Genomic DNA, 21,662 nt, shown 5'->3' with positions numbered 1-21,662 from the left:
GCTGGTCTTAAACTTGTCAACCTCCTGCCTCAGTCTCCCAAGGCACTGGGATTATAAATATGTGCCACCAAGTCTTAAATTCTCAAGTTCCTGTTGAATTCAGGGGCACTCAACCACTGAGCTACATCCCCAGCCCTATTTTGTATTTTATTTAGAGATAGGAGCTCCCTGAGTTGCCTAGTGCCTCGCTTTTGCTGAGGCTGCCTTTGGACTCACAATTCTCCTGCCTCAGCCTCCTAAAACACTGGGATTATAGGTGTGCACCACTGTACTTGCCTCTTCTGTGTCTTTGAAAATGCTACTAAAATGATTTGAAAAATAAAGGGAAAAAAATTGGTGTTTCCTGAAAGCACAAAGATGTTCATTGCAGCATTGTGTCTAATTAAAAAAAACATTAAAAATCAGAGGCAGCCTAATTATTCATCCCTAGTAACTACATATGACAGTCTAGATGATATGGCATATTATGCAATATTTGCCAGAAGGAAGGCTCAACCTGCTGACATCCCCACCCTGCTCACAAAAGTGAAAACACCCTGAATCAACAATGATTGTCAGAGCCTCCCTTTCTCAGGAAGGTCCGTGGCTCATCGACTGCATCTCACAATGGTAACCAGCACCTTGCAGATTCTGAGCAATCCAGCATGAGAGCCTAAAAGATGGAGATCTCAATCGTGGAGTGGAAATGCAGCTGGACATGCAGCCTCCTTCATTTTCTTAAAACTTACTCTGTACTTTCAGCTCCCATTTCACTGGGATGATAGGATTTCCACCTCGGGCAAGTTGGCATTTCCCCTTTCTCAGTAATTGTGGCTAATTCCTGCAGGAGGATTGGGGTTGAACCATCTGAAATGGTCAGTATTTTTCACCTTCAGAAATGTTAGCTTGTGCCTGGCGCGGTGGCACATGACCTTAATCCTAGCAGCTCAGGAGGCTGAGGCAGGAGAACCACAAGTATGAGGCCTACCGCAGTAACTTAGCCAGACCCTGTCTCAAAATAAAAAATAAAAAGAAAAAAGAAATGTGGATGTGGCTCAGTGGACAAGCACTGAGTTCAGTCCCCAATAACAACTACCCAAAATGTCAATTTCATGTAGTCATCCTAAAGCATTGGGTCATGTTCATTTGAATGGATTTGGAGAGAAGAATGGGGAGAGGGAAAAATGAGATGGATCTAAGGGGTCCTATATGAATGGCTTCCCAAACATGTTTATTGTTACTGTGTATGTGTATGTGCACAGACAAGCTGCCAGCTTGTAAAAAGGACTTTATAATAATATGATAAAATCAAACATATGGAACAAGGCTGTACATACATTTTCCTGTTTTTGTACCTGTGTGTGTGTATTTTTTATGTCAGGAAAATATAATTCAAATGGATACAATGGCTGCTTTTGGAGAGCAGGGATCTGTAGTGGGTGAAGGGCATGCTGCTTACATTAGCCCTTTGTTTTCTTTCTTTCTTTGCTTTTTTCTTTTCTTTTTTTTTTCTTTTTTTTTTTTCTTTTTTTTGCTACTGGAGATTAAACACACGAGTGCTTTACCACTGAGCCACATCCCCAACCCTTTTCAATATTTTATTTAGAGTCAGGGTCTCACTAGGTTGCTTAGGACCTCACTAAATTGCTGAGGCTGACTTTGAACTCCCAGTTCTTCGGCCTCAGCCTCCTGAGCCACTGGGATTGCATGTATTAATACACAGGTATGTGTATATTAATACATACGTGCCTGGATTATTGCTTCATTCTTAACGTCCAGAACCATACCTGGCACAGGGTACTTGCTCAATACATATTCTCTGAACAACTACAAAGAAGGAAAGAAGTCAATTTCTCACCTTTGTTCTCATTGTTTTGACATCTTGCTGAGTCTCAGTGCTAAATAAGCCCACAGACTTTGAGGCTATTAGAGCTTTTAAAAGGATTCGAGTCAACTTGTGTAGTTCTCCCATTTCACTGATGAGAAACTGAGATACAAAGGGACAAGTGTCTAATTCAGCAACACAGAAGGAGTAGAAAGCAGAAGTCCCCCTTCCTGGTACATTTAAGCACAACGGCTGTCTTTAGAATATGTCATTTTCTCAGGAGCCAGGAAATTCCATGATGTCAATTTAAAAGCAATCAACTTCTTTGTGTTTGGCCAATGACAGCTGGGCACATGGTTCTGTTTGCTGTAGATAAACTGAACTAATCGAGACATCAAAGACTTAGTACCTGATAGGCCAGTCCAACCAGCTTAGGATGCTCAAGGTTAATGTCAATGCATTAAAACAGTGATAAACTAACCCCATTAATCTTGGCCATTTGTAAGGAAATACTTTGGTTTGTGCAAACCTGTGCTTCTGGTTCAGAACTGACAATTGCTCAATCTGGACCATACCAGGGGAAAGAGCTCAGAAAATCTTTCATACCCCTGGGTGAACTGTAAGGCTGCGTGAAACGGGACTTCATCCTCTGGTTACAGCTGGAAATAGCTAGCATTATACCTGGTACATAGTAGACTCTCAAAATATGTCAGCTTCTTTTCAATTAAAAAAAAAAACTTTTAAAAAATGCTTTGCCCCATTTTCCTTACAATGTGGTGGTTATAATTATAGACTCTGAAAGGAGCTAAGTGACCCTGAGCTAACCACTGAAGCTTTTGGTGCCTCAGTTTCCTCTGCTATTAAGCAGGGTTAATAGGAGTGTTCATCTCACCTGTTGTTATGAGAATTCACTGGGGTAACCCACAGAAAGCCCTTAGAAAAGTGCCTGCACATCGCAAGCTCTGCATAAGCTTTGCTATCGTTTCTTCCTCAGTTGGCCTGTTCCTTTTCTCAACCGAGGACCTACTTTGAGTTCTAAGCTCTGTGTCAGTCTGGACAATTTAGTGAGACCCTATCTCAAAATAAAAAATAACAAGGGACCGGGGATGTAGCTCAGTGGTAGAGTGCCCCTGGATTTAATCCCCAGTAATGAAAACAAACAAACAGAAACAAAAAATGATAAGTAAAACTGGACATAAGTTAAAGTAGTGAAAACAAATGTCATTCAGTAACTACTGACAGTAGAGAAAGAGCTGGGGTGACCAGGTATTTTTAAGCGAGAAAGGGAAGTAGGAAGGAGCAATAAGTATAGGGGAGGGAAAATAACAGAAAGCAGAAACTGGAGAGGGGTTGGCCCTTGTACCTGAAACAGGGACCGTCTTCAAGTCCTGGCTGGAATAACAGCAAATTCTTTTGATAATCCTGAGTTTTCTCAGTAGGTTCCTAAAGTGTCCAGGGTCATGCTGGGCATGTGGGGTTGTCCTGGGATTGTGCTGCTAGAAACTATGTTAGTGTTACGGTTTGGTTCTGGAATGTCCCCCCAAAGCTTGTGTGTTAAAGGCTTGGTCCCCAGCACAGTGATATTCAGAGGTGGGGCTTTGGGAAGTGATTGGATCACGAGGACTGAGCACTGGGACCTCATCAGGGCATCAATTAGTTTGATGGATTAAAATTTGAATGAATGCTGGGAGGAGGTGAAAACCGCAAGCAGGTGAAGCCTGGTTGGAGGAAGTAGATCACTAGGGGAGTGCCCTTGAGGACTGTATCTTGTCTCTGGTCCCTTCCCCCTCCTCCTCCCCACACCCCTTCCTGCCTGACAAGATCTGAACTACTCTCCTCTGCTCACCCTTTTGCCATGTTGTTCTGCTCCATCTCAGAACAATGGAGCCAGACCAGCATGGACTGAATCTCTGAAACTGTGAACCAAAATAAATCTTTCCTCCTCTAAGTCGGAACCCTCTTATGATATCTTGTCAGGTATTTGGGTCACAGCAATGAGAAGTGGACTAACACAGTTAGTGCTTGTTTGAGTTTTTGGAGGCTGAAACTGAGGTCCAGTGAGAGGACTCGGAAGAGCCATGCTAGAGATTGGTCAAGGACAGAATCTGTGTCATTTCCTTTATCAGGTTTGTTCCATTAGTTTACAAATAAAACCCAGGAAACACTAACACAGATGGGTATAAGCCAAGAGGTTAAGTACTGACAACTCTTAACCAATGTTTATTAGGCGCTTCCTGTGTACCAAATGCCTTATCACACACATACCACCACAAAACGTCATTCAGTCTTCCGTACAACCCTGTGAAATAGATGCTACTTTTACCACTTTTAAAATATGTAAATACAATCAAATCAAGGATCTGCCTGGTTAATAACTGATGTATGGTCATGTGTCTGGAAGGACAAAATAAGCAGATCGAAACCAGATTATTTTGGCTCCAAATTCAGTGTTGTGACCACACGGCATTGATCTCCTCTGTTCAGCAAATTTGAAAAGACATCATGGTGCCAGGAAACCTGGTTTGACCTAAAAGCCAAGTACAGAGCCCTAGAACACGGGAAAAGATCCTACTCCTCCAGGGACCCTGCCTTAGAGACCACTGAGCCTTGACATATGGGCGCATAAAGTGTAGAGGAAAGGTAGGTAGGCGGTGACCCCCATAATCAGGACCAGCCAAGCAGTCAGAGAAACTTGATGGGAACTGGAACCTGTGCGTAAAAGGGTCTGGTTAATATTTAATCATGAGTAAGCCAGAGATTCCCACAAGATCATTCATCAACTTTTCTTAACTGTGCTCATTGGAATGCCCCTAATTTTTCCAAAAGCAGAAGAGTAATGCCTGTGCACTGAGGTAAGGGACATGAGCACAAGCAGAAAGTGATCTAGTGCCCTGGAGATGTGCACAGTGCGGGGAGGAGACACTGGGGGAAAGAAACTAATTTTAGTCTTGACTGAGACTCTAACTAGCTGTGTGGCATTGGGCAGGCTGATTTCACTCCTATGTGCAGGCAGAGGGCTGGGCTGGGGACTTCCTGATGTCTTTTTTAGCTCTGGCAGCCTGGTCATTGGCAGTAGTTCATTTAGGCCAGGTTTCAAGGAGGCAGATCTCTATTAGGTGCTCTCTCTCCTCTGGCAGTAAAAGCAATTATAATGTGTAGCCTTTCTTATGTAAAAGTGCTGCGACTCACCCAGAATCCCTGCAGTGAGAGCTAGAAAGGATCTTCACCTTGGGGTCCTCCTATTATATACAGAAAGAAACAGGACAGAGGCACAAAGAAGGGAAGTCATTTTATTAGAGACCCACAATTCTGCATCAAGAATGCTATTTTCGGTGTCTGTTTATTTTGGTACTGGAGATTGAACCCAAGGGCACTTTACCACTTAAATCCAACCCCAGCTCTTTTTATTTTATTTTTTTGTTGTGAGACAGGGTCTTATTAAGTTGCTTAGGGTCTCCCTAAGTTTCTGAGGCTGGCCTCAAAGCTCCCAAATTGCTGGGATTACAGGTATGCACCACCACACCTGGCAAAAGTCATTTTTGATAATGAGCAGGGAACTTATTCCATCAGCCTGCTGCCTAGGTACTGGAGGAGGAGTAGAAGGACAGTTAATAGACACTTGCAATGGGTGTCAGATCCCACCTTAGGTTCTATATTTTCTTTACGAATATTTAGCAAGTTTTTACTAAGTTCCTGCTTGAACATGGATGTTGGCTGCATCTTCACATTACAGCTGCAATGAAAAGGCCTAGAATAAGCTGTTCTGATGATATCAAGCCTCTGAACGAATGTTCCTGGCCTTCAGACCACTAGTTAAAGAGAAATATAATCCATGTTTTTTAAGACCACATTTAGGAGATTTTGTTGTTGTTGTTGTTACCTACAGCCAAAAGGGTAATCACCATCTCAAGCAACATCAAAAATATTGCTTGTTTGTTTCATAAAAAGTATTAGAAATGATCTCTTCCTTTTTCTTGCATTCAGGCTCATTTCAGTAGTCCCAGCAACTTTCCTATAGTCTTACATGCTATTGGCTAGAATTGGATCAGTCAGTCCACACCCGAGCTGATCCCTAGCAAGTGAAATGGAATTACAGACTAGGCTGAGCCTGATTCTCAGGAGGAACAGATTTGGGGAAACAGAAGTGATCATAAGATAGATACTGTTATTTTTAATATTAAAAAAGGAATAAATCACAAATTGCAGAATGGGTAGGAAAGAGCTTATTGAAATTAAAGCCTATTTATTAAACCCCTGCATATAAACAAAAGGAAAATATAAGTAAGACACCAGGGAGAAATATTCACAATTTATAACAATTATATGGCAAGCGAAGTGTTAATATTCCACAAATCACTTCTGAGAATTTGCCCTAAGGACATAGGCAAAGATTTAGTCACAAAGATGTTTGTAGTAGTCCTATGTTTAATAATGAAAATTTGCAAACAAGATGAATTTCCACTAATAAGGTCCTGCTTAAGTAAAATATGATATAGACTCAGAGTGGCATGCCACAGGCCCATTAAAAACTAATGTTGCAAGAATATATGTGCTGTCATGGGGAGATGATTGTGATGTATTATTAAGTGACAAAAGCAGAATATAAATAATGTATATGGTTTAGTTCTATTTGCCTAAAGGAAAATGTGATGTGTGTGTGTGTGTGTGAGTGTGTGTGTGTGTGTGTGTGTGTGTGTAAGTATCCAGAAGGGATTAGCTAGAAGAGTAGATATTCCAGAATAAACAATGCCTATTTCTGGTGGGTGGTATATTTTTATTTTTCATTTTCACTGCTTTTAAGCAAAAATAATAAATAAAGGAATTTTAGTGTGGGAACAAATACCAAAAAGTGAAAGAACACCTCAACAGATGGACTTAAGCAAAATATTTTCATAGGGCTGGGGCTGTAGCTCAGTGGTAGAGCACTTGCCTCACATATGTGAAGCACTGGGTTCGATCCTCAGCACCACCTAAAAATAAACAAAATAAAGATATTGTGCCCATGTATAACTAAAAAAATATATTTAAATAAATAAATAAAGATATTTAAAAAAAAATGTTCATAAAAAATGAGCAATGAGGGGCTCGGGATGTGGATCAAGTGGTAGCCTGCTGGCCTGGCATGCGTGAGGCACTAGGTTCAATCCTCAGCACCACATAGAAATAAAATAAAGATATTGTGTCCATCTTAAAAAAAAAACTAAAAAAACAACGAGCTCCAAACAAATGTATGGGTATTCATTCTTGTTAACAAACCAACATGCAATTGAAACAGGGAGAGGCTGGGCACATAGGTCAGTGGTAGAGTGCTTGCCTAACATGCACAAGGTCCAGAGTTCCATGCCCAGCACTGCAAAAAAAAGAAAGAAAACGGAAACACTTCTTTTCTTTTTCCTCCTCTATCATTGTACTGGACTATTTTCCCCTTATGAAAGGAGAGTACCTTGATTGGGAATGAAGGGAAATATGTCAGCTCACAGATAACCTTTCTGAAAAAGAGTGTGAGGCCCAGGGCTTGATCCCTAGCAACACACACACACACACACACACACACACACACACACACACACACAATTTTCTCAGGAGGCTGAAGCAGGAGGATGACAAGTTCAAGGCAGCCTGGGCAGTGTAGTGAAATCCTGTCTCAAAACTACAACCAAAAACCAACCAACCCAAACTTGAACAGTTTGGAGGTTTCCTCAACAAGTAAAACATTCAATTGCTGTCCATTCCAGCACTGCCCCTGCTGGGAAAATACCCGAAAGACTGAAAGCAAGGTCTCGAGGAGGTATGTGTATACTCACGTTCACAGCAGCATTGTTGGTAATAGGCCAGAGGTGGAAGCAGCCTGTGTGTCCTCGGATGGGTGAATGGGTAAATAAAACATAGGATGTACTCACAAAAGAGTCTCATGCAAATTGAAATAAGAAAGAAATTCTGACACATGCAGCAATATGGCTAAACCTTATGTTAAGTGCAATTAACCAGTCACAGAAAACCAAATACTAAACAATTCCACTCATGTAATCGGTCAAATTCAGAGACAGAAAGGCGGGCTGGGGGTGTAGCTCAGATGGTAGAGTGTTTGCCTCTCATGCACAAGGCCCTGGGTTCAGTCTCCAGCAACACACACACAAAGAAAGATAGAATGGTGACTGTCCAGGGCTGAGTGGAGGAGGGGAGAATAGGGACTTTTTTTTTTTTTTTTTTTAGAGAGAGAGAGAGAGAATTTTAATATTTATTTTTTAGTTTTCGGCCGACATAACATCTTTGTTTGTATGTGGTGATGAGGATCGAACCCCGGGGCCGCACGCATGCCAGGTGAGCGGGCTACCGCTTAAGCCGCATCCCCAGCCCGGAGAATAGGGACTTTTGATGGGTACAAAGTTTCAGTTTTTCAAGATAAAAAGAGGATTCTGTCTGTTTTTTTTTTTTTCTAGAAATTGAACCCAGGGGTGTTCTACCACTAAGCTACATCTCCAGCACTTTTTATTTTTTTGTTTTGAGAAAAGATCCCACCACGTTGTTGATGCTGGCCTCAAGCTTACAACCCACCTGCCTCAGCCTCCCAAGTCACTGGAATTACAGGTGTAAGAGTTTTGTAGAAGAAAAGAGTTTTGTAGATGGAGTGATGATGGTTTTCACATCAATGTGAATGCAGTAAATATCACTGAGTTTAAACGGCATTTAAAATTGCAAATTTTATGTTGTGTATATTTTAATATAATTAAACCAATAAATGGGGGAAAAATATGAGACTTAAGTTCCCCATCCAGGGTTACATGGTAGCAACTGGATTCAGAAGAAGGTCCATCTGACATCAAACTGGACCTCTTTCAGAAACCCTGCATTGGGAGGTTAAAGATGATTGGGGGGGTTCAGAAAGTGTTCATTCATGGAGAGCTGCCTGTCCTGTCCCCGCTGCCTGAACTTCAGCGAGGCCTGGCTTCATTTCATCTCTGGGGACAGCTCTGCTCTGGAGCACACAGTGGACTGGTTCTCAAGTGCTGGTTCTGCTACTTGCTGTTGTTCGACCTTAGCCAAGACTTCTCAGGGCCTCAGCTTGCCTGTGTGATGTGACACCTGGGGGTTATGACAGTCTTTGCTTGAGGGCTGTTCAGAGAAAGCTGGGGCTTGCTTTGGAGAGGCTGGGAAGGTGGAGGAGGGCAGGGCTGGAGGAAGGAGAGGCTGCCTGGAGAGCATTGTGATGTGCTCTTGGAAGAAGAGACTGGTGCTCAGCCACTGATGACAGAGCCCCAAAGAAGGATATTCTAAGAGAAAAGAAAAACCCAATGAAATAGGACAGTTATTTACCAAGTGGTTAGGTTGGGAAGAGAGAGAAACCTGCCTCTTCCTAGGGTAAACCTAGGGAGACTATTGAGAGGCCTTCAATGGAATGAGAACTGAACTCAGAGGAAGTGGCTTGCTTGTTGCAGAATCCAGAGGGAAGAGATGGAAGTGTATGTCAAGTAATGCCTGTGAGCAGAAAGAAAATGGGTGGGTGAATCATGGACCTGGTCACCGGATAGACATTGGGAAGAGGTGGGATCTGTCATGAAGATGCCTAGGGCATGTGAGGTCAGCCGGACAGGACAGGATAAACTTCATAAATGTCATGCAGACATTGGAATACAGGCAATGCCTTCCTCTTTCTGCTGGGTAAATGTTCACTCCTCGGGGTTTGGTCCTTGTCTCTCTGCAGATACACTCCCTCCCTGGGTATGCTCATGATTGCCGGGTGCATCTACCAGAATTTTACAGGTTGATGGCTGCTAAATGTTTCTGTCTTCAACTGAAACTACTTCCATGAGACAGGACACCTCTAGCCTGCTAGCTCCTTAACCTCAGCTAGTCCACCATCAAGGACATCCTAGACCCTGCCTATATCAACACTTTGTCCTTCTGTTCCCCATTCACATGACCAGTATCCCCAACCCTCAGTTGCTTAAACCTGAAACCTGGCCATCAGCCTTGATCCATCCCTCTCTTCCTCTGGTGGGTTTACCTAGTGGGTCTGTTCTCCTGAATGTTCTTTGTGTCCAACCCTTCTCTGCCTCACGCAGGTGAGCCCTACTCCAGGCTATGGCCACCTCCTGACTGGACTTAGCTTCCTGTCGGGTCCTATTGAAATCCACTTCCTGCATGATAACCAGTGTGCTCTTTCTAAGGAGCAGGACAACTCCGCCTCAGCCTGTTCATAGGTCTTCTGTGGCTGCCTCCTTTCTTCGGGATAAAGGGGTCTCTCCGGAGTCTCGCTGGACCTCCTTTGTGCTGTCTAACCTTTCCCAATAGTGATTTTGTGTTCTCAACATCCCTAGCTGTCAAGCTCCATATGGATACATACTGTCGCCTTGGTCAGCTGTTCCCACTCCTTCTGTCAAACTAGTAAACTCCAACCCATCTTTCCAAGTTTCAGCTCAGATCCTACCTCTCCTGGGAAGCCTTTTCGGCCTTTGCCAAGTGCTTCTCTGTGTCCCTACCACTCGGGACACTAGCCCTCTCCTCCTGCTCTCATGAGATCCAGGATGCCCACTGATTGACTGATTCACTCACTTACTCACTCACTCGTGGGTTCTGTATGTGTGGGAGCTGATGCTGGAAATACAATGGCTAGCTCAAAACTGTGGTTCCTGACCCAAGAGAAAATGATGACTGTGACTGTTGGCCTGTCTGATCAATGAGCCTTTGTTGAATGACTGATGACCTTGTTCTGCTGGGCCTCCCAAGCCTTTGCTCTTGCTGTTCCTTCTTCCTGGAACTCTCTCTCTAGTCTCCTTTTCTGGGTCAGATTATCTAGAATCTGATGGCTTCTGGCTCATCCTTCTCTAGTTCTTCCCCTGAATTTACTGTCTCACTAGCATTGATCACTATGGAAATGGTCTTGCCTATTCACTTATAAGTCTGTGCTTCTCATTAGAATGCAATCTCCCAGGAGCAGGGACCTTGCTTGTCTTATGGTGCACAGAGTCCTGGGGACTAGTACAAAGCCTGTCACATATAAGGAGTTCAATCATGTTTGATAAAGGAATGGATAGAGTTTTTAGAAGAGGAAACAGAAAAAGAGAAGAGAGGGACTGGTACTGAGCTTGGAATTATTTAATTATAGACCCAATAACAACAACCAAGGGAATTACAGTTATGGGATGCAGAGTAGAAGTTGAAGGACAATAACACAACAAATAGAGGAGATAAAATAAAGGGAGGGGGGAAAGTGTGCTAAAGTTACAGCTGGAGTTGCCTGCTCTCTAAAATGGAAAGCCAACACATGAAACACCACTCCTGCAGTTTTTTTTTTTAATTTATATTTTAGTGGTAGTTGGACAATTTATTTTATTTAATTATTTTTATGTGGTGCTGAGGATTGAACCCAGGGCCTCCCACGTGCTAGGTGAGCATTCTCCAGCTGAGCCACAATCCCAGCCCTAAAGACTATTTCTACGTTTTATTTATTTATTTATTTTTTTGGTGCTGGGGATTGAACCCAGGGCCTTGTGCATGCGAGGCAAGCGCTCTACCAACTGAGCTACATCCCCAGCTCTCTTGCAGTCATTTTTTGCTTTTTCATCTTTACTTTTCCGAACCTTTGTAGGATTATTTAGGAAAGAAAAGTATATATCATCTGGGTAAAGATGTTTAAAATTTAACAATTGTTTGGCTTCATGTTAGTCTACTTTTCTTCTATTAAGAAAAATTAAGTGGTAGAGTGCTCGCCTAGCATGTGTGACCCACACCCCTCCCCCACCCTGGGGGAGATCCCCAGCAACAAAAAAAACGAAAACAAAAACAAACATACCAAAACCCCAGAAAATTAAAGACTTTAAATTAAAAATAGCAACTATGGGTAAATGACATTGCAAAATAATTTTATTACATTGTAAAATACATTTATTTTTTCTATTGATCTGTCAACCCTACATCCATTCATATATCAATGTCTATATCTACCTCTGTCTAGAAAGATGTCTAGGATTTATTAACATTCATGAGTTATTTCTGACTAGTAAAATTTATTTTTTATGTATTTTTCCCTATTGTTTAATTTTTTTCCTTTTTTTTTAATACGATGCACATATGTATTGCATCACTTTGGCAAGAAGAAAAATGAGTTAAAAAATTGGAAGCAGATATACCAAAATATTTGTTCTGGGTGTAGGGATATTAAAATATTTTCTTCTGTGAATTTTTTACTGGAGGGCTAGGGGTGTGGCTCAGCAGTAGAGTGCTGGCCTAGCACTGTGCGAGGCCCTGGGTTCCATCCTCAGCACCACATAAAAATAAATAAATGAAATAAAAAGGTATTGTGTGTAACTGCAACTAAAAATAAGTATTAAAAAATTAAATTTTTTTTACTGAAAAAATATTTAAAATTTTAAAAAAGGAACTTTTAAAAAGAAGAAGAAGAAAAGAATATACAATTAATGTAACAGAGACCCAGACAAAGCAATCAAGGTCAAGGTCAAAGTTGAATGAGTCTCTGAGAAGACATGTTTTTGAGTCAAAAGGGCTTTTCTGCGCAGACAATGATCCAGAAGTACCAGGTGCTTAGCGTCTGTAGACACCCTTCGGGGAGCCTAGTTGAGTCTATCATTGGAAACTGGGCCTCTCAGGAGGAGGTTAGCTCCCTAAGGTCTGGGTTCCTAGAAAAAGTTTAAGCTGTGAAAGCAATCAGTTCTGTTTCTACAGACTCAGAGGTTTGTGGTCATCTTCTCTCACTATTTTGGAAGGTAGAGGCCAACTGTAATTCTGAGACCTGTCCAGGCTCTTTGCAAAGAGCTGAAACAAAGCAGGTGCTCCGTGATTCTAAATAAAGACGAGAAACAGGCGGCACAGGGCCCTCAGCTGAAGGCTGCTTTTCTCCTTCAAGAGAGAAGTATTCGCTTCGCGAAGATGCAGTTGGAAGAGGAGCAACTGAATCCGGCACCGAGGGACGGAGGAGACCAGACCCGATGGGGCGCTCAAAATGACAGTGGATGTAGTGTCCTGGGCGGAGAAGAGAGGGGCCACCTTCTTTTTCATAATCCTGAAAGCACCTGTGTGTGTCCAACTTTTCACCGGCCCGTGTCTTCTTTCTGTAGGGTCTGTGTTGGTCTCATCTTTCACACCTCCGCGCATCTTAGCAGGCGGCCTGGCTCCGTGTCAGTGCGCATAAATGTCGAACCAAACGGAGGTAGTTTCTCGCGTGTGTCTAGTATTGCATTTTTATGGAGAAAACGAGACACTCGCATCCCAGGCGGGAGGCCAGTGCCCTTCCTTTGGAGGGATTATTGGGCATTCAAGGGGCTAGTTTAATACAGTGTGGGTCTGCCTGGAGTGGAGGGGGAGTTACGGAGACAGCTGGACTTTTGCACAGATTTGCAATTTAGGCCCCCCGGGAGAGTGGCAGACGTCTGAGGAGGCGGGAAGATGTGTGTGTCCCTCTCACCAGGTCCACAGATGCTGGGTGGTACCCATTCAGACCACTGGAGATGGAGCTGACCCGGGGGTCTTCTGTGGGAACTGCATCATTTCGGAGCATCTTGATCCTTGTAATTCACTGAACTCTATTTCCCCATCTGCAAAGTGGGAGGACTTCTTGCCTCCAGAACGCTGGGGGAGGGGGTGGTGGGGAGGCGGGCATAGAGCAACTGCGGGAAGCTCAACGCGCACGCTAGCTGGCATCACTGCTGCGTGCTTGTGGGCTGCGGGGTGGGTGGTGAGACTGCGCCAGCGCCGCCAGGACCCCCAACATGGAGCGGAGCTCGCTCTCCCCCGCGCCATCTGGGCCCTCTGCAATCGCGGTGTCCCAGGCCCGCCCCGCCTCGTGCGCGGCCCTCCCTGGCTCTGTGCCCAGCACTGCCCAGGCAGCGGACAGAGGGGCGCATGGGACAGCGGCCTGGGGCCGGGGATTGCCGGGCACGCGGGGATCCGGGACGCACGCGGCGGACCGGGAGGCGAGCTCTTCCCCCTCCCCCGCGGCCGGGAGCTCGAGCCGCCGTGACGTCACGGGCCACCCGCCAGCCCTGAGCTCCGCCGGGCAGAGCGCGTGCGGCCGCCGAGCACATGGGCCCACGGGCCGGGCGGGCTGGGGGCGACCGGGAAGAGGAGGAGCAGTCAGGAGCCGCGAGCAAGGATGGACACCCGTACCTCCCGGAGCCCCCCAGTGGATTTTCACGCGGAAAGGATGTTGGCGGTCCTGGTGACCCGTGGGACAAGGCTGGATCCACCCTCCAGTAAGTTCCAATTTGTCCTCTGCGTTTCTGGAAACTCGAGCCTTGCTTGGCATTGCGGGTAGGGATGCGCAGTGAATAGTTGAGTGGAGGAAAGGGGCTTTCCGATTCCTGTGTGTGTGTATTAACCGTGCACTTTCCTCATCCCGGGACCCAAGACTGGCAGCGAGTTTGGGCGTGGGGAGGGGGAGGGGAGAGGTGACACCGAGTGGCTCGTGCCTAGAGGTAATTCTGGATTTATGCACTTGATCAAAGGCTCATTACCTAATCTCTAAAAATAGACCCCTCTCCAGTAGCACAGATTTGGGGCCGCTGATGTGGTTTGGAGGCCCCATTTGCAAAACTAGAGGTCTGTGAACTGTATGATGCTCCCTCCATCCTTTGACCGGTCCTCCCTCCCACTCCCAGACACCCCCTCAGGGCTGAGTGAAGGTGATTTCGAAAACTCAATAACTGTGTTTTGAAACTTTCTCTGCTTTTGCACTGGCCTTCCTGGGTGTGCTGGGTGCCCTGGCACTCTCCTCATGGTCATTCTTTATGGATGGGTTGTTGATTTGATTAGGTTTGCCTTCCCTTGGCTCCTGTGCTCTTGTTTGTGTCAGTGTTTGTGGTCTGCTGTAGACTTTCAGGAAGCGCAGCCATGAAGCTGCATGTGCTTGGCGTGTGGATACATTTTTGCAGGAGTGGAATATTCTGTTAAGAGTTCTTGGGCTGGGGATGTGCTCAAGGGGTAGCGTGCTCGCCTGGCATACGTGCGGCCCGGGTTCGATCCTCAACACCACATACAAAAAAAGATGTTGTGTCCGCCGAGAACTAAAAAATAAATATTAAAAATTAAAAAAAAAAGAGTTCTGACTTCAGGACATTCTGCATTCACTTGTGAGGAGTAGGGACAGGATAGTGGTTTTTTTTGTGTGTTTCTTTTCCATGCTTGTATTTTCCAAGTCCCCTCTCACCGACTCCCCCACTGTCAATCCCACTAGGGGAGACCCTGGAGAAGCTTGTTTGTGTGGTGGGTGGGTGGGGGCCCTGAGGAGGCAGGGACTGTATCTGTTGAACCATGTTATAGGATGTTGCAGGCCTATTTTGCATATGGGCTGTGGCAAGTCGAGGCTTGTTCAGTTGCCACAGTCCTGTGGTCACAGTTAGTCTTTCTGAAGCTCTAATCAGCCGAGAAGGAGTTGCATCGATCCTGGGAACCCGATTGGGACTTACTGAAAGATTTATCAGGAGAAAAGCCTTCGTGAAAGCTGAAGAAGGACCAACAGAATCCATTCCTAGGGAAAACCTAGCTCTCTCAGCTATTTGAAGTGAGTTACATCTTGGAGGTGAGAATGTGCCTCGTGGTGTGGGGCGCTGGCAGGAGGACCCAAAGAATTCCACTTATGGGTCTGGTGACAGAAAGGCTGGGTGGGACCATCGTGGGCTGTAGTGCTGGATCAGCTGACCTGGAGGTGACTTGTTATGTGATTGCATTGATTTTTGTCTTTTTTTTTTTTCCTGGTTAAGAGTGGATTCTTGTTGCTTTACCTGCCTTAAGTGCAGAATTTTACGTAAGCTGGCTCTCTTGAAAAGTAGAAGTAATCATCTTTTTTTGATTGATTTTCCTCTCTCATCTCCCTGTCCCCCACCCCCCCCCCACCCCATTTCTATAGCTGTAGCTTTGCAGGGCAGGAAAGAGGGAATTTTTTCTAGGTTCTCAGGAATCTGGTTTGTGTGATTGCTGGACTAAAAACCTGGTGAATTGTCACCATCTGCATCAAATCATTCCTTGGTTCTTGAGTTTAGTTTTTTCTTTTCCCTGCATGGCAGGCCGGCAGGCAGGCAGCCATACTTGCTGAGTCCGGCAGTGTGTGTTTGCCATGCCCAGGGACTCTGCCTGCCCAAGAAGGACACTGTCCTTGGACAGCTCAGCAAAGGAATCTCCTGGACCATAGACACCCACTTTTCTTCCTCTGTGACAGTAGCCCTGAGTTTGCTCAGACCAAGGGCAGATGGTGATGGTTTTCCTGGGGAAGCCGAGTACTGGGTGCTGGTTCTTTGGAGGTGGTGCGGGCCTGCTAATGGTTGTACTTCCCTGTGCTGTAGATGCTATGGGGCTTTTTCTTTTGTATTTCCAGTCCTCGTGGTTGTGGACATGATATTCTTTTTTTTTTTAATATTTATTTTTTAGGTTTTTTTTAGTTTTTATTTCATTTTTATGTGGTGCTGAGAATCGAACCCAGTGCCTCATGCACTTGAGCCACATTCCCCAGCCCAACATGATATTCTCTATGTCTTTTCCCTGATGCCAGTTTGTGATCTCATTAAGAGGCTCGACCTTCCCTGTCTATACCCTATGTCTGTCATGGGACCCTGACCCAAAGAGGGAGCCAAGCAACAATCTGAAATAAGATTAGCTACTGAAGAGTCCCCTTGACAGTCACATCGACATCTTTCCTAGGAAAAAAATCTCAGAAATTCCAGGCCTTATGCACACTGCCAAGTGAGCTCTTTAGTTGGAGCCTCCTCTGTTTCTTTTGTTTTTCTGGCACCAAATAATCGAAATAACTAGAAAGAGTAATAAGAAGAATTAATAATAACAACAATAGTAGCACAGGTGGTGACTGAAATCGTTGATCATGCGTAGTCCTCTCTTCACATTTACTTTCCCCATAACCTCACAAGGCACTTATAAATAAAATAAAATATCCAGCAATGACCGAGTTCTTTTGGTAGGCCAGACTTGAATCTAAATGCTTTACAGATATTCTCACTTAATCTCCCAGTAATCCTGTAAGATAGTATTATTATTATTATTTTAAATATTTTTAGTTGTAGATGTACGCAACACCTTTTATGTATTTATTTGGTGCTGAGATTCAAACCCAGCGCCTCACACGTGCTAGGCAAGCACTGTACCACTGAGTCACAACCCTAGCCCAAGATAGGATGATTATTATTTGGAATGGCTCAGGGGTTGAGTGTTGCCCCAGGCCACATGGCCAGGTATCTATGGAGCTGATTTGAACAGGGCCACGTGACTCCCAGGCCCATTCTCAGAAGCCAGAGGATGGTGAATTTTTTTTTAAATCTTTATTTTGTTTATTTATTTTTATATAGTGCTGAGGATTGAATCCAGTGCCTCATAGGTGCGAGGCAGGCGCTCTCCCACTGAGCCACAATCCCAGCCCGAAGATGGTGAATTTAAGGACAGAGGATGTTAATTGGCCTTGAGCAGGGTGTCAGAACCTGTCCACCTGGATTGGGCTTAGGTGGAAACCTTAGCCCCTTGCATGAAGAAGATACCATTTGCTCGTTCTTACTGTCGGTTTGTGGAGCAGGCTGAGATGAACAGAGGGGCCAAGAGGCCTTGAGTGATCTACAGTGCTGGGAGAGTCCTGTGCTGTGGTGTAGAAGGGTCCCTTTTGGGCCTGGGCAGGAGCCTTGTGTGGATAGAGGTCAGAAGCCTCAGTCTTAGTGCAAAAATCTATGATCATTTGCAAAAGACTACGTCCAGACGTCCTGCTTGGCTTCATGACCAAAACCCTTCAAGGACTGTTTTCAGAATTTAATTACTATCATCTCTCACAGCAGATGGGAGATAGAGCTCTTTTGCCATGATACTACCCCCGCTTGCAAACTGTTCTGAGCATCCACTTGTACACTGGGGATGTTTATGTCCTATAGAGACCCTTGGTGGCCCTCCTCAAGCCCTGTCATTAAGAACAAAAAGAGTAGCGAAGTGTGGTGGTGCCCTCCTGAAGTCTCAGCTACTCCTGAGAATGAGGTGGGAGGATCCCTTGAGCCCAGGAGTCAAGGTCAACCTGGAAACATGGTGGTGCCCTGTCTCAAAAACAAAAACTAGAACGACAAGATTGGTTCGTAAGGCAAGACTTAAATATATGATGCCAAAATGGTCTCATTCTTTTTGTGTGTGTGAGTGCACACGTGCACACGTGCTCTAGGGATCAAACCCAGGGTGTGGTAAGTGGTCTACCCCTGAGCCACACCTGTGGGCCAAGATGTCATTCATCTTTTTTTTTTGGCTCCCGGGATTGAACCCAGAAGTGCTTAATCACTGAGCCATATTCCCAGCCCTTTATTAATATCTTATTTAGAGACTGAGTCTCCCTGATTCGCTTAGGGCCTCTCTAGGTTGCTGAGGCTGGCTCTGAACTCCTGATTCTCCTGCCTCAGCCTCCCGAGCTGCTTGGATTACAGGCGTGCGCCACTGCACCTGGCTCATTTTTTTTTTTTTTAGAGAGAGAGAGAGAGAGAGAGAGAGAGAGAGAGAGAGAGAGAGAGAATTTTTTTTTAATATTTATTTTTAGTTCTTGGCGGACACAACATCTTTGTTGGTATGTGGTGGTGAGGATCGAACCCGGGCCGCACGCATGCCAGGCGAGCGCGCTACCGCTTGAGCCACATCCCCAGCCCCAGCTCATTTTTTAATTATAGGATTCTTGAGTTCTTTTTTCCTCTTGCCTATTTATTTATTTAGTTATTTGAGGTTGGGGTGGTGTTGAAGTGTTATTTTTTGTTTACCTGCCTCTTTTTTGACATTGACCCTGAACTTGAGGACAGGGGCACCTGGTGCCTACATAGCTGTGGTGTTTGTTGAATCAGGTAGCTGACAAGATCTGCTTCATCTTCAAAGAAACAAGCAGCCGGTGTGTCCACTGTCCTTGTCTTTTTAGGTGTGAAGCAGCTGACATGGTGGGAAGTTGGGGCTTGCCCGCAGGGAAAGAAAAAGAAAGAGGAAAGCTAGACAGCAGTGGGGACATCCAAGCCGAGGAGACTGAGTATGGACCCGGGTTACTTATGAGCAAACTTCCCCTTGGTCTCCTGGCTGTAAAATGGGGCTGATAAAGCAGCAACCTCATAGGCTGCTCTGAGGAGGAAATCAGTGGTAAGCAGAAGGCAATCAGCAGAGGGCCTGGGGCGTACCCAGCACTCAGTAAAAGTGAGCAAATATTATTCCTGCCACAATTATTGAGTTTCATTACTTCCTGTGGCTTCATAAAGCAATGGTTTCTGAACACGTCTTAATGTACAAAGGTAATGTTCTGGACATAGAATATAGATCATGAGATGGCAGTGACTTCCCCAGAATTCTTTGCATGTATCAGAAAGAAGCCCTGGCCGATAGAAGCTAGGAAGGGAAGAAGGCCAGTCAGCTGCAGGAGTGGGTCTCAGGAAACACAGGAATCAGAGGGCACATCCAGCTGCCCTTTGCACATCGCCCACGCTCCCCGTCCCTCCATTTCCTCAGCTGCTGAACAGGGAGGACAGTAGTTACCCCCTCCCAGGGATGGTGTCCAGCACTTAGCATAGAGACGACTAGCCCCTGAGGAAGGCATAAAACCAATTGCTATTGATTATTATTTTTTAGGGCTCTCATTTTCCTGGTTAATTAGCCCAGACATTTGCTGCTCCATTCATGATGGATCCATCCATTCATTCATGTACTGAGCACTTGCCGTCTGGGAATCCCTGTTCTAGCTGATGGAGATGCAGCAGGAGCAAAGAGACAAAATTCCCTGCTCTCCTGTAGCTTCCGCTGTAATGGAGGCTACAGAATGGGTACAGACAGTGTGGTCTTCTGAGTCAAGGACAGATGGAATGCGTGTGGGCAAAACTAGACCAGCGTCAGTGCAAGATCAGCCTGGCCCTGCTGGGCTACTGGTGCCTGGCACAGAACATGGCCTGTGGTGGTTACTGTGGAAGTGGTAGTTGCTAAGCTCATCATCAGTATTAGTTTTCTTTGGTAGCTGCCTTGTGAAATGACAACCTCCCTTTCTCCCATTTCTCAAGCTTTATGTTTCTCCAAAGCTTTTACCTTCCTGGATAGACCCTACATATCTGTTTGTCTTTTCCCTCTAAGTGGCAAGTTCTGACAGGTGGAGGACCACCAGCCTCTTATTCATCCTTTCTCATGATTTTAACTTATATATTTTGGGTGTCTGTCCTGTACCAGCATCATTCTAGGGGCTGCGGATGCAGAAAGGAAGGACGAAGGACAGACTTAAATGTTAGTAGAACTTAACATGGTAGCTGGGTCAGGTGGATGAAGAATAATAGACATGATAAATAAAGACATCCACGGTGTATGGGAGGGCCGTGAGTTCTATGGGAACATCTGGAGGGCTGGCGTGGGGTGCAGGCTTAGGTTAGCTAGTCAGGGTCAGCAACATTGAGAAGCTGACGCTGGAGCTGTCCTGGAGGAGTTAGTCTGCAGTAGGGTGTTTTGGGCCCCAAGACTGAGGCCCAGGGCAGGAGTGGGCCTGTGAGATGCGGGAACAGCACAAAGAGTGAGTGAGAGGGGTGTGGGGAGAGCAGGTGGGCAGTCTTAGGAGCTCTGCATGCTGAGAGAGACCTCAGAGAAAGGTTGTAAAGCTTTTGTCTCTCACTGGGTTAAATGGGGATCCACTGGAGGGGTTTAAGCAGAAAAGTGAGGTGATCTGATTTAGCGTTTAAAATCATCAGTCTGGCTGCTGTGTTGAGAGGAAACTGAATCAGGGTTTGAAGCCAGTGCACCCCGGAGCCAGTGTGCTGCAGGTGCTTGGTCTAGGCTGGAGGCAGGAGGTGTGGACCCCTCACTCCAGGATCCTCAGCACCTAAAGTGCTGTCCAGCATGGTAGCCACTAGCCTTATGTAGCTGTGGAATACTTGAAATGAACTCGAGATGTGCTGTAGGTGTTAAATACACATCAGATTTTGAAGTTGTAGTACCAAAAAAAAAAAAAAAAAAGAAAGAAAGAAAGAGAAACATTTCATTAATCCTTTCTATTATTATTTTCATTAATCCTTTAAAACTTTGGTTATATATTGAAACGATAATGTTTTGGATAAATTGGGATAAATATAGTATATTAGGAAAGTTAATTCCTCCTACACCTTGAACCCTATTTATTATGGCTGATAGGAAATCTCAGTATCATCCAAATCATGTGCTTGGATGATATTTCCACTGGTCAGCACTGCTCTGGTATCACTCCTGGGGCCTCGTGGGTACTTGGTGAGTTGCATGAGTGAGCACCAGGCAAAGGGGATTCTGCAGTAAGACACCGTCCCTGTCTTCAGGAAGCTTCCAGGATGGGCGAGGGCAGATGGCTGATGCCCGCTGGAAAGCGGAAGGTGGGTTGGAGGGACCATGGCCGGTTGCGTCTGCTGTTGCTGAAAGCCTCACCTGGGCCAGGGTGGATGACAGACCTCTTGTCTCAGCAGGGTCATGGTGACAGTGTGCAGCCACCAGGCCCCAGTGTCCTGGAGAGGAAGGCAGGGTGGGCTGGGGCAGGCTGCCCTGGGAGTCTCAATAACTGACTGGGTGCAGTCAGCTGAGCACGTTTCAAGGATTCTGAGCAAGGAGAGTGGGGAGAGATGTCTTAGGCATGTGGAAGGTGGATTTCAGGAAGATGACCTGAGTTGGGGATTCCAGACCCATGGTGGACACAACTGTAACTAGGGAAATAAATACATAGACTTATTCATATACATGAGAATATATATATATATATTTCTATTTTTAAATTGGTGCATTATAATTATGTATGATACTGGGATACACTGATATTTGTACATGACTAGGGAAATTTAAATGATATTTCCTCAAATGAAATCTGAACCTTAAGCACCCAAAGGAAAAACCTATTAAAAAATGTTATTTCTGG

At 45.1% G+C, this 21,662-nt stretch overlaps 1 long non-coding RNA gene and 1 other non-coding gene across 16 annotated transcripts in view; one reads left to right on the top strand and one right to left on the bottom strand.

The window, feature by feature from the left end:
- Positions 1–11,264: 11,264 nt before the first annotated feature.
- Positions 11,265–11,338, bottom strand: Trnaa-cgc (transfer RNA alanine (anticodon CGC)). Its single transcript has one exon. It is a non-coding gene; the product is annotated as a tRNA-Ala (tRNA).
- Positions 11,339–13,439: 2,101 nt separating this feature from the next.
- Positions 13,440–21,662, top strand: part of LOC106144726 (uncharacterized) — a 498,034-nt gene continuing 489,811 nt past the window's right edge. For 2 of the 15 annotated variants that reach the window (XR_013423794.1, XR_013423789.1), the window contains exon 1: positions 13,442–14,013. This is a non-coding gene — a long non-coding RNA (uncharacterized LOC106144726). Of the gene's footprint in view, positions 14,014–15,157; positions 15,339–21,662 lie in introns of those variants that run through there. The other 13 variants (XR_013423800.1, XR_013423791.1, XR_013423792.1 and 10 more) reach the window with 12 other exon arrangements.

This window comes from Ictidomys tridecemlineatus, chromosome 7, assembly GCF_052094955.1.
Source record: "Ictidomys tridecemlineatus isolate mIctTri1 chromosome 7, mIctTri1.hap1, whole genome shotgun sequence".
Classification (NCBI taxonomy): Eukaryota; Metazoa; Chordata; class Mammalia; order Rodentia; family Sciuridae; genus Ictidomys; species Ictidomys tridecemlineatus.
The sequence above is the reverse complement of the archived record's forward strand: the minus strand, read 5'-3'. Positions and strand labels throughout refer to the sequence as shown.